Source organism: Symphalangus syndactylus, chromosome 11 (assembly GCF_028878055.3).
Source record: "Symphalangus syndactylus isolate Jambi chromosome 11, NHGRI_mSymSyn1-v2.1_pri, whole genome shotgun sequence".
Classification (NCBI taxonomy): domain Eukaryota; kingdom Metazoa; phylum Chordata; class Mammalia; order Primates; family Hylobatidae; genus Symphalangus; species Symphalangus syndactylus.
In genome coordinates, this window is record NC_072433.2 from 131,756,108 (window position 1) to 131,771,246 (window position 15,139).

Below are 15,139 nucleotides of genomic sequence, written 5' to 3' on the forward strand. Positions count from 1 at the left end.
CAACAAAGCCTTGACTGAAGTCACAGTTCTCATCATTCCTTTCCTAAGCTTTCTTCAAACAGCATGGTGCGTGAATGAGAACACGTGTTCTGTGGAAGGTGGGGCCACAAAGCCCTGCCGACCGACCTTTACTGCTTTCTGCCTCTAAGGTGCAATCTGAAAGCACCTGCTGGCACCTTTGGGGCTCAGGGAGCACAGCCTGGAAGCAGGGGGATACTCTCCAGGGCTGCAGTCCACCTCGGACGCTGCTAACCACAGGTGTCTGCCTACACTTTGATTCAGATCACGTAAAATAAACATGCAGCTCTTAGGCTTCTGAGCCACCCTCCAAGAACACAGCCACTCGTGGCTAATGGCTGCTGACTGGAACCCTGGATGGCCCAGTCTAGAACTTTTCATCACCCCAGAGCATCCTGGGCAGTGCTTCTCCCGGGAAGCCCTGCAGGCCGTGACCTCCAGCTCTGAGCCTGATCCCACACAAGCTGGAATAAGACAGCTCAGGGAGGCTGCCCACAGCCGCAAGCTCATTTCTCCTGGGAAACCACACTTGGGAGATGCCAAGAAATTAGAATAGAGGATGCTCCAGAGCAGACGCTCCTGTTTACAGGTACCTGGTTCTAGACAATCACCCATGAAAGGAAAATGGTGATATCTAAGAAAGAGAGGAAAGCATGGGCTCAACCAACGAGGTTGTAAAGAGCTCTAGGATGGGGATGTCGCAGATGTCTCGCACATTTAGGTGTGTGGAGGGTTTCAGAGCGTGATTGGTTGATAATAACTGATGGGCACCATTGGCGGACGGCGACCATGCCAGGCATATAGCAGGGTGCTGCGTCTTCTCTAATTCTCACTGCGGCCAATGAGTTTAGAGATTTTCACTCCCATTTTAGAGATCAGCTGAGACACAGAAAGGTCAAGCAGCTTCCTCAGTCAGAAAAGGGGCAGAGCCAGGGTTCACCCCCTCGCAGAGCTGTGCACCAGTCCTGCAGAGCCCAGGATGGGGTGAGGCCAGTGTTGAGGGACAGTGAAAGGCCTAAAGAAAGAGGAGGACAGAAAAAGGGCCCGTGTTGGACAGAGAAGGAGCGATTATTGAGGCGTGAAGGTCAGGCTCGTGGAGGGCACTGGCCTGTGGTCTGCAGTGGCATTGAGAGCATGCGTTGGTCCTTCCACAACCATGTATAGCTGGTGCCCTTGGAGATTCCATCTGCTCTTTCATATGGGGTCTGTGAGGTTGGACTTAGGGAGCCCATTTCATGGACCTGAACACTGAGTATCAGAGGGAAGGGTTTACATCTGAGATTCACCCAGAGAGGGCCTGGGGAAACACCTGGTTGTTGACAGCAGCAGATCTCAGACTTTGGTTTGTATGAGGGTTCCCTGGAGGGTCTGTGGCAGGGACGGGGTGGGGCTGAGAATGTGCATTTCTAACGCACAAACTCTTTTCATCCTGCAGAGCTGAAACTCAGTACTCATTAAACAACTCCCTCCTGCAGCCACGCTGGGAGCTGACACTCTCCACACATGCTTCATGCACTCAGGCGCTCATCCAGGGATCATCCTGTACCTCAAATACCTCCAAGAACTGTCCAGCCCCAGGACCTTTGCACACGCTGGACCCACTGCCTGGGATGCCCTCTTCTGGCTCACCACGTGGCTGGCTCCGTCTTATTCATTGGTCTCAGCCCAGTGGCCTCCTCATCAGAGGGGCTGTCCCTGCCTGCCCTGGCTGGCCCACCCCCCGCCCCACAATGACTCTGTGATGTCACTGTGTTCCTTCTCCTTGGAGCCCTCAGGGCTCTGGAATCCTCTGGTCTGCGCCCAGGTGGCACTGCTGCTGCTGCTGGTCCAGATACCACCTTTTGAGAAGCACTGGTGTAAGGAACACGCCCCTCCCTGCTCATTCAGTTGAGGCCTCTCCTCAAGAAGATGTCTTTGCATTTGCTGTTTTTGGATTGTTTTGTTTTGTCTTGCCATAAAGATGTGAGATGCTGCTCCTGGGACTCCAGGCTGATTTCTGACACCAGCATGTCTGCATTTTTGCAGAAGACCAGAGAATTCTGGGGTTCGAAGCTATGAGGTTTTGGGGTTTCTCTGAGGCTGTGGTGGGAGGAAGACCTCTCCTCTGAGCCCTCTCTCCTCAGCCAACCTGGAAGCTCAGAATTCCACAGCCTCCCTGACTCCCACCTCAGCAGGCACCAAGATTGCTGTAATTCGGCACTTGCAGATCTTGCAGGAGTTCAGCTGATCCTGAATCTCGCTCCTTTTGACCTGGAGTATTTTGTAGGCTCTTTCTTATCAACAAGCGATGTATCCCAGGGAAACTCTCCCCCCTCTCCCTGGTCCATGCTGGAAGTGCCGTTGAGGGCTTTGCATCATTTCACTGTTCCCAGACTGTCTACATTTAGAAGTTTCTCCAAAGATTTTCCTTCGTAAACGATCATCAGAAGCATGTCGAAAACCCTGAGCACTCTCGCCTCTGCCCCGCTCCCTGTTCGCTGATTTTATAACTCTCTTCCTCAGCGTAAACAGAGCTGATCACTTTATACCCTTTGTATATTGTTTCTTAATATGAATGAAGTGAAACAGCTAACCAGTAGTCTTTCAAATTATTGCCTAACATAAACTGACAAGGCGCGTTGAAGTGTTTAGCCTCAGAAACTGTGAACGTGGTCACAGCTTAGTAATTAACTCACATTTACTTAACCCCAACATTCATTTTGTTATTACTATTATTTTTAATCAAGGAAACCAGGTTCGTTCTGTGGGATAAGGATTGGATCTGATCTGCAGCCATTTATTTTCTATGCAACCTACCCCTGCCCTCACTGCCGACGCTGCCTCAATCGGCTTCCCAGGGATAAACGTGAAATCAACCCCACCAGCACCAAGACAAACACAGTCTCAGGGACTGGGCCCCAAAGCCACGATGGGCAGGGATTGCTCCCAGACGAGGGAATGCTTTCAAAAGAAACAGAGAGTTTTTACCTTTTTGCCAGCAATTCTGTGGGCAACATTTGTTTTCTATTTTCCTTTTTTTCTCCAACTAAATCACTTTTATAAACTCCTCAAAAGTTTCAGTTTATTCAGTGACAATTAGTTTATGACATTTCTGAAGTGGATTTAGATTCGAGTGATAAAATTACAAGCCAAAATTGCAACCATAATGGAAAATCCTGGTACATGTTTGGCCTTTGAGACCACAACTGAGAGATTACGGGTGGACGCCAGCGAGCAGGGGGCAGCACTCACTGAGCGTTCCCTTCCCCATGGAGCAGGGTCCTCATCTGCCACCTCCTGGGGCGATGGTGGGACAGGAGGCATGGACGTGGCAGAACATGTGGCAGGACAGGTGGAAAAAGAACACAGGCTGATTGGCAGGTTCACAACTTCTTGCCCCGAGACATGTTCTGTCTTCAATTTCAGAACCAGCACTTTCCTGAATTCCAGGCCAGCTGATTGCATCTCAGTTTCTTGGTGTTTAACAGAGACTTTCCTGAGCTATTTCCTGATAGCAGCTGGGAGCCTTTTGAACAGCCTGCAGGGAGATTCTGGAACAATCTAAACTGGCCGTGGCAGTTCCAGGGGCAGGGCTGACTTTGAACTCCAGCAGGAAGTGCAGCGCGAGGCCAGCTCACCCACTTCAGCGTCTCTTTCCTTTGGGTCATTTAGACCCCAGCAACACCCCCAAGTCCTGTGGCCCCTGCGGGAAGGAGAGTCTGGTGGGAGGAAAGAAGGCTTGTTGAGCATCTACTGCACACCCGGCCCTGGGGCTACGGCTGGGAGCTGGACAGGCCGGGTGCTTGCCCTCCTGGGGCCTGCCTTCTAGTGGGGAGAGAGATAGAGACGGAGGAAACAAAACACAGACCAGAGGGTTTCAGAGGGTCTGAGGGCTCCGAGGAGAAGGAACACGCTGATGTCATAGAGTCATTGTGGGGGAGGGGCCGGCCAGCCAGGGCAGGCAGGGGCGGCCTCTCTGATGAGAAGGAGGCCACTGGGCTGAGGCCAACGAATGAGAAAGAGCCAGCCACGTGGTGAGCAGGGAGAGGGCATCCCAGGCACTGCGACCAGCACTTGCAAAGGCCCTGGGGCTGGACAGTTCTTGGCGGAGTCTGAGGTACAGGATGATCCCTGGATGAGCGCTGAGTGCATGAAGATGGGTGGAGATGGTCAGCTCCCAGCGTGGCTGCCGGAGGCATCCTCTTCCTTTATCCCCTCTCCACCTGCCCCCCGCTACTCCTCCTTCCTCCCCCTGCCACATGGCAGGTCCTTGACCATCTCAGCGTCATCCTCTTATCCCACAAGCCCTCCCCAAAAGTCCCCATTCCTCTCCACCTTCAACCATCTCTGGCGGTGGGGGGGAACTGAGACGCTACTTACTGACCCAGGACCCTGAGCCTATGTACACATAGAGAGCACAAGCTGGGTGAGCTGCTGGCCAAGGAGTGGCATCTGCCCTCATCAGTGGAAACAAAAAGCCCCGGGGGTTAAGTGGCCGTGGCTGCCCTCACAGCTGCACCAGGAGGATGACCGTGTTCCCACTCTCAGTCCTGCTGAGCCGCCTGACACCCCTGCACCCAGGAGCTGGGGAACCTAAAAGCTTGTAGAAAGTGTAAAAGTGCCAGATGCTCGTTGTGCACAGATCTAAACGCAGAAAAGCACTGAAAGAAGAATCCAGAAAACCACAGTTCCCATTTTGATATGGAAACGAACAAAGGCAGATCCCAAGCTCTTTCTCTTCCCTAGATCAATACAGACAGACAGACAGGTGGATAGATAGATAGATAGATAGATAGATAGATAGACAGACATAGATCATTGAAAGACGAATAGAGATGGATGATAGATACATACTTACAGATGCACACACACATTCAGTGGTGTAAAAATGGAATCACACTCTGTAGGCTGTTTTACCACCTACTTTACTAAATTACTGAATATAATTTAATTTTATATACTAATTTGAAAATATGTCATTAGCTTTTTAAGTCTGTGGTGTCACTTTCACTTGTATTTTTCTATTGATTTCTTTTTTTTTTTTCTTTTTTTTTTGAGACAGAGTCTGACTCTCACCCAGGCTGGAGTACTGTGGCACTGTCTTGGCTCATTGCAACCGCCACCTCCCAGGTTCTAGTGATCATCCTGCCTCAGCCTCCCAAATAGGTGGGATTACAGGTGCCCACCATCACGCTTGGCTAATTTTTTTGTATTTTTAGTAGAGACGGGTTTTCACCATGTTGTCCAGGCTGGTCTCGAACTCCTGGCCTCAAGTGATCCACCCGCCTTGGCCTTCCAAAGTGCTGGGATTACAGGAGCGAGCCACCATGCCCAGCCCTATGGATTTTGAAATTGTAAGGAGAGTCGTGCTATGAATTCACACAGTAGGGGGTGAGTCAAGTGAGCAGAGAGGCACACGCGGCGTCGCTCATCCCCAGCTGCACCCTGCTTGCTCACAGTCCCTGTGTGTCCTGCCTTGCCTACTATTTTTTTCATATGGAAAGACACCCGCGTGGTATTTATTTGAGCAGAAATGCTGTCACATCATGCGCGTATTTCCCGTAACTTCCTTTTTCCCTTGCCGAGTCCTCCACGCACGTCTCTTCTGTCAGCCCATGTAGATCTCCCCAGCCTTTGACATGGTTCCCAAACCATTCTTACTCCCTAAGAATTCACTTCCACAAACCTCTTACGAGAACACCAGCCAGTGGCTTAGGGCCCTTCCTAGTACAGTGTAACCTCATCTTAACTGGATTCCAGCTGCAAGGACCCTGTTTCCTTTGCAAGGACCCTGCAAGGACCCTGAAGGCGGCCCTGCATGCCGTGTTCCTCATGCGGCTGCCCCACTGGGTGATGAGAGCTCCCTCCTGCAGGGAAATGGGAAAATTGTGCAAAGCCCATGTCTTGGAATCCTTTGCCCAAGGGGCAAGGGAGCAGGAGTGCTCACAGGCCACCTCCCGAGAGCTGTATGCTCCTCTCCGCATGAGGCTTGAGAATTATATGCTCCTCGTGGCATGAGGCCTGCCGCACTGCGTGTTGGCACAACAGCCTGGTGTGGTTTGGGGAAAAGCCCTCAAGCCTAGATGTGCAAATCACGGTCACTGGAAATGGGCCAGAGCCTGGCACTCAATGAATAGCCAGGCACTAGCAACATCAGCCTCCTGGTAGAAATGCAGAGTCCCAGGCCCCACCCCAAACCTGCAGAATCAGAATCTGCATTTCAGTGACATCTTCATCCTGGGTGTGCGTGTGGCCGCTTGAGAAGCACTGAGCCGGCATCCTCTGGGAAGGCCAAGTAAGAGGTAGGGACACGGTAGGCACACTCAGAGCTGGCATTCTAGCCAGACCTCCAGGCCCCCAGTACGCCCCACCCAACTACTCTCCTTCAGATGCAGTGGCCAGGAAATGCCTCCAGCAGGACAGAGTCAGGATGGCACTAACCCACCAGGAAGGCAGACTTCACGGTTGAAAGGATTGCCCGCTAAAGAACAAAGAAGGGTGGGACTAAAGCAAGGTAGTCCATGGCTGCCCAGAGTCAGAGGCAGGAGCGCTGGGGGCCCAGAGAACACAGGCCAGAGTGGACCAGGGTTCTGGTTGCATCATGGTCGGGACCCTGCACATAGCAGGGCCCCTGGTTCAGTCAGCAGCAGCCAGCCTTCTTGAAGAACAGCTGCTCATTTCTGCACTCACCACAGCTTTCTGGAGGTCTCCCAGCCCTGCTGATAGAGAAACAACAGGCCTGTTTCCTGTTCAATCCCAACAGGCATGCACAGTCCCAAGAAAGACCTGTCCTGGAGTCAGTGACCAAAATGAGCCAAGGAACAGCCCTCCTCATCTTGTCTCCTCCCAGCTTCTACCTTGACCATGATTCCATTCCTTCTCACTGTCCAAGTTATCAGTCAGGCTACACACTCTGCCGGGAACTGGGGAGCAATTGAAGTTTATTGAGCATGGGAAGCACTCTGAGGAAAGTGCTCTAGGCTGCAAGAGTTGGCAACCAGGATGGTTGGGAGCAGGAGACAGCAGAGCACAATCATAGAACTGCTTATCTGGGAAAGCGTCCCATCATTTTCTGTAAGTATTCCTCAAGCCCTGGCTTAGGAAAACAGACAGAAAGATCTCCCACTAGCCACATGAAATGCCAGGCATCTCTTAAAGCCCGGGGAAATTTTCCATTGAAAAGCAAGCTGGCCTTTAATGACAGGAAAAATAGCTCAGTTTATCATGTTCCATCCATATCATGTTACGTTATCAGGTCACAACTCCACTTCTCAAATAGTGTGTGCCTACGCATTCTGTGTGTCAGGGGCTGCCCTCACGGGGAATGCTGGACAAGACATAGTCCCTTCCCCTACAGAGCTCATAGTCTGGAGAAGGATCCGGACAAGTTCCCAGGCACACACAAGGTAGGTAATTAAGGAAATCATGACGACAGGGAGCTATGGGCACACCGAGGACTGGAGGGCTCCAGTCCAGACTGAAAGGACCAGGGAAGGCAACATTCAAGTGGTCAAGACCTGAGAGACCAGCAGGCATTGACTCAGCTAAAGAAGAGGGAGGAGAGAGTTCCAGGCAGCCAGGCAGCACATGCCAAGGTCCTGAGGGTGCGGGTGCATCTGAAGAAATTCAACAAGAGATTCCTTGTTGATGACTGAGGATGGAAATGCTGGGGTAGTGGAGGAGACTAATGAGATGAGCACATCCATAAAATATGCATGCAGTGGGATTTCATTTTGTAAACTCACAGTTGGATTCACACATACACAGAGAAAAACAGCAGAAGAAAAAATACCAGAACGCTCAGAGATGCTGTCTGGGTAATGCAACTACAAACGACTTGGTCTTCTTCATTCTATTCTATTATAATCAAATTTCCTACAATAAAAGTTGCAGCAGTTACCTATGGCTCATAAAATGTTGCACAAGAAACAACCACAATATCTTAGCGATATGCTAATCCAGGTTGGGCTCAGCTGGTATGGCTCATCCTGCCCCCGGGGTCAGTCGGCTAACCTGGGCATGTTCCTCTCACGGCAATAGCAGAGGCACACGGGAGCAGCACGCAAGGCCCCTTAAGGCCTGGGCTTGGAACTCTTAAGGTCTGGGCTCGGAACCGGCATGCCATTGCTTCTACCGTATTCTCTTGAACAAAGTAAGTCACATGATGAGCTCAAAGTTAAGAGGCGGGGAAATACATTCTGTCCTTGTGGTGCTGGGAAACTGCGATGTCTTATGACAAAGGTAGTGGATCTGGGGAATGGTGAGGAATTTCAGCCAATGTTGTAGTCAATGTGAGCATTGCAGGAATGTTATTGGAGAGGAAGAGGTAGGAGGAGGTGTGGGAACTGGAAATGAAGCTCCTGCCAATGCCCTCAAAAGGTAGGTGAAATACAGTAGTGTGTTGAGTCAGACATGTTAACCATCCAGGATGAAAAAGGCACATCTAGATCCGCATCCTAAGAGCTCAGGGGCATAGGAGGACAAGGCAGAGAGAAACCAAAACCCAGCTCTCCATTTGGGGAGAACTGGACATCACTGTTGCTTCAGTTTACCCGTCTCCGAAATGGGGATGGAAGAGCCTCTGACATCCTATTTGTGAGTGCTCAGAACAGCACCTGGCATACAATGCACACAACGCAAGTCATTTTTAAATATAAATAAAGGACGCACGGGACAGTAGTCTTCTTCAGTCTCTCCCTTCGAATTGGCCCTGTCTGCAGAGAGATGGTAGCCCCCACTCAGCCTGCAGCCCTCCGCACGCCCGTTTACCTAGTGTCTTGCACACTGCTTCTCTCTTTCTGTGAAATAAATACAACACTTCCCTCCGGCAAAAGAGAAATAAAAGCAGTTCCTTAATGCATAAGAAGAAAGTATGGAAGAAATTCCAGTTTGATGGTCTACAGGTATGTTTGTTTGGACTGGCGCATATAAATCAGTGCCTGGCTTACATCAGATTATCACAGCGGAGTGGGCTCTGGGCTGATTGCACCTTTACAATCTGTTTACGAGGAGGGCTGAAGTGAAGCGTTCTGGAAGAGGCTGCTGCATAAGCCTTTAGAAGTTTTCATAATTGCTCAGCTTGGACGGTTCTGCACTAGGAGACACAGCTCATGGAGTACCTGAGAGATGTGATCCCTTCCTCCCACTCCCAGCCACCCCTGAGCCCCGAGTGATGCCCCAACACCACCCAGGGATGGTCCCTGGGAACACTGGAGGATCTTTCCCTCTGCTGCTTTTCCCTGGGGATATATGAATGTGTCTGGGAGTTTACAAGACACACTTATATGCGCACTCATCTTACGTGTCTTGGTTACCTCCTACATCTCAGTCCCCTCCCCATACATCATTCCAGAAGGTACTTCTTTCTTTGCTGCATCCTCAGGACCTTTGCACATGCGGTTGTTTCTGCCTGGAGCACAGTCCACCTTTCCCAGCCTAGGAGATGGACGGAAGCTGAGCTGGTTCTTGCCCATTTCCCGGGCTGAATGTTGTCTTCCCTGATGCTGGGATGGGGGCTAGTGTGGGCTGCATCGTGCCCCTCTAACATTTATAGGTTGAAATATTAGCCCCCGGCAGCTCAGAACATGGCCTTATTTGGAAATAGGGTCATTGCAGATGTAATGTTGGGTGAAGAGGAGGTTGCACTAGAGTACAGTGGTCTGTAATCTGTCATGACTGTGTCCTTATAGAAAGGGGAGATTTGGCCACAGACATGCACACAGGGAGAAAGCCCCGTGAAGATGAAGGCAGAGGTTGAGGTGACACTTCCACAAGCCTGGAATGCAAAAATCATCAGCAACCACCAGAAGCCAGGGAATGGGCCTGGAACGGTCCCCACCTGCCCCCCCACCACTTTCCCTGCCCCCCCCCACCCCTTCCCCCACTGCAGCCTCAGGAGGAGCCAGCCCTGCTGACACCTGAATCTGGAACTTCTGGCCTCCATGGTGTGAGACAATGAATTCCTGTTGTTGAAGCTGCCCAGTCGGTGGCACTTTGTTAAGGTAGCTCCAGGAAACAAGCACAGGGGCCCTCCTGGGTGCCCTCTCCCTCCCTTGCGCCAGCTTAGGAGCCCACTACTCATGGACGGGCGTCGGCCTCCACTGGCACCTGAGAGTCAGAAGTGGCTGGAACGGTGGATGGAAGACAAAGCTGAGGGCATGCTGCATGCTAGAGCATAGGAGGAAGCTAGAGGTGTTCCTGGGAAGAAATGGCCTGGGCTCACAAGTAATGCTGTGCAAGCGTGTAGATGTCTTCCTAGAGTGTTTCTCAAGGCTCAATTATGAAGATAAGGGGTCTCACACCCAAATCTCCATGGACAAATAACTTGGGTTGGAATATGTTTGCCTGAAGGAAATGTATTCAATCGGGGGCTGATTAGTGAGAACGCTTATGTATGAAAGTGCACTCACCGAGTTCTCAGACTCAATTATATAGAACAGGGTCTCAGCATCAGACAGGGACCAAGCGCAGCTGAGGTCAATGGGGGGAAAGAGCCCCTTCTTGGCTCTGGGGCATTTCGGGAGTAAAGTCCAGTGTGGCTGGATTTTCTGGTGTTTCAAAACAAACAAACAAACAACAACAAAAAAAGCAAAACTGGGTATCTAGACTTTTAGGTGCAATTTTCATATTTTTGAATATTGACACTTAATTTTTAAAAATTAATCACAGCACTGTGTGGAGCAATGAAAGCACAGGTTTGTGACCTCTGGAAGGGCAGCAAGGTCCAGCTGAGTGGTTTCTGGGGCAACCTTGGCTCTGGGTTCCCCCCGGAGTTCAGTAACATGGAGATACCACCGCACACACATCGAAGGGTTCTTTATTCATGAGGGATACCTGTGGTATCAGCTTCTCTCTCCACTGGGGTTTCATACTCTGCAGTGTTAATCACTGCATCTTTTTTTCTTTTCTTTTCTCTCTTGGTCTCCCTCTCTCTCTCTTTTTCTCTCCCTTCTCACTCACGTATTTGCAGGGAGTAATGAAGCTCTGGAGACAGAGCAGAACCCTCAAAAGTGTGGGGCTCAGAGCCCGGGTGCCAGTCATTGCGGTCTCAGGGATGACTGAGGGAGAGGGAGGGAGATCATTTAAGCCCTTCTTCTCGGCTTTTAGTTCTTTTTATTCGTAATTCTTAAGTCATGTGATATACATGCAGAAAAGTGCATATATGATAAGCTCAATGCATTTGTACAAACAACTGGCTGTGAAGCCAGTGTTCAGACCAGGAAACAGAACGTGACCAGCATCCTAGGAGATGTGCACATCAGCCCACCTGATCCATGCAGCGCTGACCACACAGGGCGTTTTTCCCACTTCAAAGCTGAAGAAACTGAGGCTCGGAGCAGAGAAGGATCTTCCTTTGAGCCCCTTGTCACCATTACCTACCCTCATAGACAAAGCACAACCCGACCTCTAACACCGTGAACCAGCTTTGCCTGTTTTGTAATTTAAATAAATGGACTCACACGGTATGGGTTTGACGAGGTTGTAGCAGCACCCTCTGCCACCACCCGAGCTTGATGGGGCGGCGGGGGAGCTCCCCTGTGAGCCTTGTTGATGCCTTCCTTATCACGGTCGTCATGGCAACAGCATCTCCTGCCCAGACCTCAGCGTGGAGGCACGTGAACAGTGCCCCTAGCAGTGCTGACAACACCCCACTGTTCAGCACGAGCACTGGGGCCCAGCCTTGTTATTCTCATGCCTGAAGCCTGAAACAACAGAACTCATTTCTTCAGGTTTCACATATTGCGAGCCGAACGCCAAGGGAAAGCCCAGGGTTGGAGGAAGTGCAATTGTGTGGAGAAACAATTTGCTCAAGGAAAGACCACTTTCCTTCACCAGGGTCCTAAAAGGGGCAGCCCCATAGGTAGAGGGCCGGTGGTGTAGGTGCCACGATCCCGAGGTGATGTGGTGTTAAATCACAATGGCTTACGGAGTGCCTTCCTCTTGGCACGGCCTCTCCTGTGGACGAGAGTAAGCCACAGGTGTGTGCTGAAGGGTCTGCAACAGCTGACACTTGCTCATTTCCTTTTTGCAACCAGAGCCAGACCTGGAGCTCCAGCGGGCGTCTGCATCAGGTCTCACGTCATGTGGCCCTGTGACATTTATTCCTGAAAGTTACGTCTCTACATGTGGCAAGCGCTACTGGTGTGCCACATGCAAAATTCATTTGAAATTTCTCTTTAGGATCAGCCTGCTTAGATTTAAACAAAAGTATCAGCAGAGATACTTTTGAAGAGTGATAGGCAGAGCACTGGGGTTTTGGAAGCGCTGCTGCAGGGGAGAGAGGGCTGGCCCATGGGTCAGGTGGAGAGGGGGCTCTTGCATCTGGTTTTCTGGGCAAGGACACTGAGCACAGCGAGGCCAAGTGACTGGCCCTGGTGTGAGGCATGGTGCCAAGGGCTGAGTTCAGGTCCACCTGGGAGCACCTCTCTCCTCTGCTGTTAGCTGCTGACCCAGCCACCTCATTGCATCTTCCTGACAACATTGCCTGCGGATAATCCCACCTGAAGTTGGAGTGGATCCCGCTTTCACGAAGGGACTGCTATGGAAAAGCTGCTCTTAATGATTTTTTTTCTTCCATTTTTGAGATGAAGTCTTCCTCTGTCACCCAGGCTGGAGTGCAATGGCGTGATCTCGGCTCACTGCAGCCTCCACCACTTGGGTTCAAGCGATTCTCCTACCTCAGCCTCTTGAGTAGTGGGGATTACAGGCGTGCGCCACCACACCCGGCTAATTTTTGTATTTTTAGTAGAGATGGAGTTTCACCATGTTGACCAGGCTGGTCTCAAACTCCTGACCTCAGGTGATCCGCCTGCCTTGGCCTCCCAAATGGCTAGGATTACAGGTGTGAGCCACCCCGGCCTAATTGTTTTGTTCTGAGATGCCATTTATTATTTGGCTACAAAAACCTGTGTTGGAGATGCTCAGTGGGTTCCTGAAGACACAGAGACTTTAGAAGCCCCTTGAAGGGCAAGTTATGTCTACAGACCTAGACTCTGGAGACACAGACCCCTCCAGGACTAGGCTGCTTGTAGCCATGGCCGCTAACACGGGTGAAATGGTTCCTGCTTGCCGGGAGCTTTATCTTCATCAGCTCATCGAATCCACACAGCATTGCACTGTGCTTCTCCCATTTCACAGATGCGGAAACTGAGACTTGGGGCAGCGAAGGAGCTTCTCCAGGACCACACAGCTAGCACGTGATAGATGCAGAATGGAAAACCAGGTCAGTCTGATGTAAAATGACACTCATGTACATGTGCACACACACACATGCACACAGGCAGCCTCTTGATCACACGTGGGATTTTTATTTTCTAACCAGTACAACAGTCACCTGCTTTTGTTTTTAAAAAATTTTCTTTTGTTTTTGAGACAGAGTCTCACTCTGTCACCCAGGCTGGAGTGAGGTGGTGTGATATTGGCTCACTGAAACTTCTACCTCCTGGGTTCAACTGATTTTCCTCCCTCAGCCTCCCGAGTAGCTGGGGTCACAGGTTCCCGCCACCATGCCCGGCTAATTTTTGTGTTTTTAGTAGAGACAGGGTTTCACCATGCTTGCCAGGCTGGTCTTGAACCCCTGACCTCAAGTAATCTGCCCACCTCAGCCTCCCAAAGTGCTGGGATTACAGGTGTGAGCCACCACACCTGGCCAGTGTCCTGCTTTTTACTGCAGGCTGGACCCCAGGTCTGCAGGGTTTCTGAAGCTCAGGTGAAACACAGGTGATAGGTGATCACTGTCTGTCCTGGCCCTGGGTGTAGTGTCTGCAAACAGGGCAGGCAGCCCACTCACTCGGAGCCCTGGCAACCAGGACCCCTCAGTGGGAGGACAGACCTTAGGAAGGATAAAAGGACTCTGATCTGCATCTGCAGTGCTGTTAATAAGCTAAATCATGAACTCACATAGAAAATTGAGTCATCACCTCAAAAGGGCAATTCAATAAAGGAAAACATGAAAATCGACAGCATAGAAGAAAACTTTCCCCTCTCACCAGTAATCCAAGTCACACACATAATAAACACAGAACGGTATTTTTTTCATTGATTAGTTTGGCAAATACTTTTTTCAATGTTAATACACAATGTCAGAGAGAATAGAAATTGTTACATGTTTTACATGTTTCTAGAGGCCATGAGAGTAATTTATAGATTTTGATCCAGGAACTTTATTTCTCGGAATTTATTAGGGAAAGAATCATAAATGTGAACAATGATTTGCATACAAAGATGTTCATTGCAGCAAAAGTCATTGGAAATAACGCAGAGTATTTCTCAGACAATGTCCTCCCTGTTGCTACCTCTATTTATCCATCCCCACTTCCCTCATCTTCTGTGTGCTTTGCTTCTGGTGACCTGGACCTGTGACTCTCTTTGAAGTCCTGTTCTTGAGCTGCAGGGACTGCCTCATTCGTAGTGCAGAGGAGGCTCCTTGGACCTTGCGACACTCCTGAGTGGCCCTGGCCAGTGACTGACAAGGGCAGGGCCAATAAAGCCCCTGCTGCTTTCTCTTAAGAACAGTGAGCAATGCGAGTGAGAAAGGCTCTGGATGTGACTCTGCCTGAAATTGCAACTGCTCGGCTTTTCCTTCTCTGTCCTGCTTCCACTGCTTCCTCACTCATCTCTCTGGGAAGTCTTTCTTCCTTGATAAGCCACACACATGTGGATCCTCATATCATGGTCTGCCTCTAGGGAACTGATTTTAGACTGTTTAGACAAAGCAATGCCAGTGGTAATACGATATTCTTTCTTTGGTCACCGACTGTCTGCTAACATGGTTGAAGTCTACAGAAAGCCATCTAAAGCACCCTGAGGATGACACAGTGGTTTGTGTTTAGAGGCAATGCTGTGAATAAAACATTTATTTTCAGATTGGTGAATTGCTTTGCTTCTGTAGTCTACCCTTTAAATGTCTGACTCTTTTCTTTTTTTGTTTGAGACAGGGTCTTGCTCCGTCACCCAGGCTGGAGTACAGTGGCGCAATCTCAGCTCACTGCAGCCTCAACCTCCTGGGCTCAAGCGATTCTCCCACCTCAGTCTCCCAAGTAGCTGGGACTACAGACATGTGCCACCATGCCCAGCTAATTTTTAAATTCTTTTTGTAGAGATAGTGTCTTGCTATGTTGCCCTGGCTGGTCTCAAAGTCCTA

At 50.3% G+C, this 15,139-nt stretch overlaps 1 long non-coding RNA gene across 1 annotated transcript; it reads left to right on the forward strand.

Annotated features, from left to right (window-relative positions):
• Nucleotides 1-3,969: 3,969 nt before the first annotated feature.
• LOC129457479 (uncharacterized) lies at nt 3,970-11,459 on the forward strand. Its single transcript, XR_008649264.1, has 3 exons — nt 3,970-4,114; nt 6,761-7,071; nt 11,312-11,459. It is a non-coding gene; the product is annotated as an uncharacterized lncRNA (long non-coding RNA).
• The last annotated feature ends 3,680 nt before the right edge of the window (nt 11,460-15,139 follow it).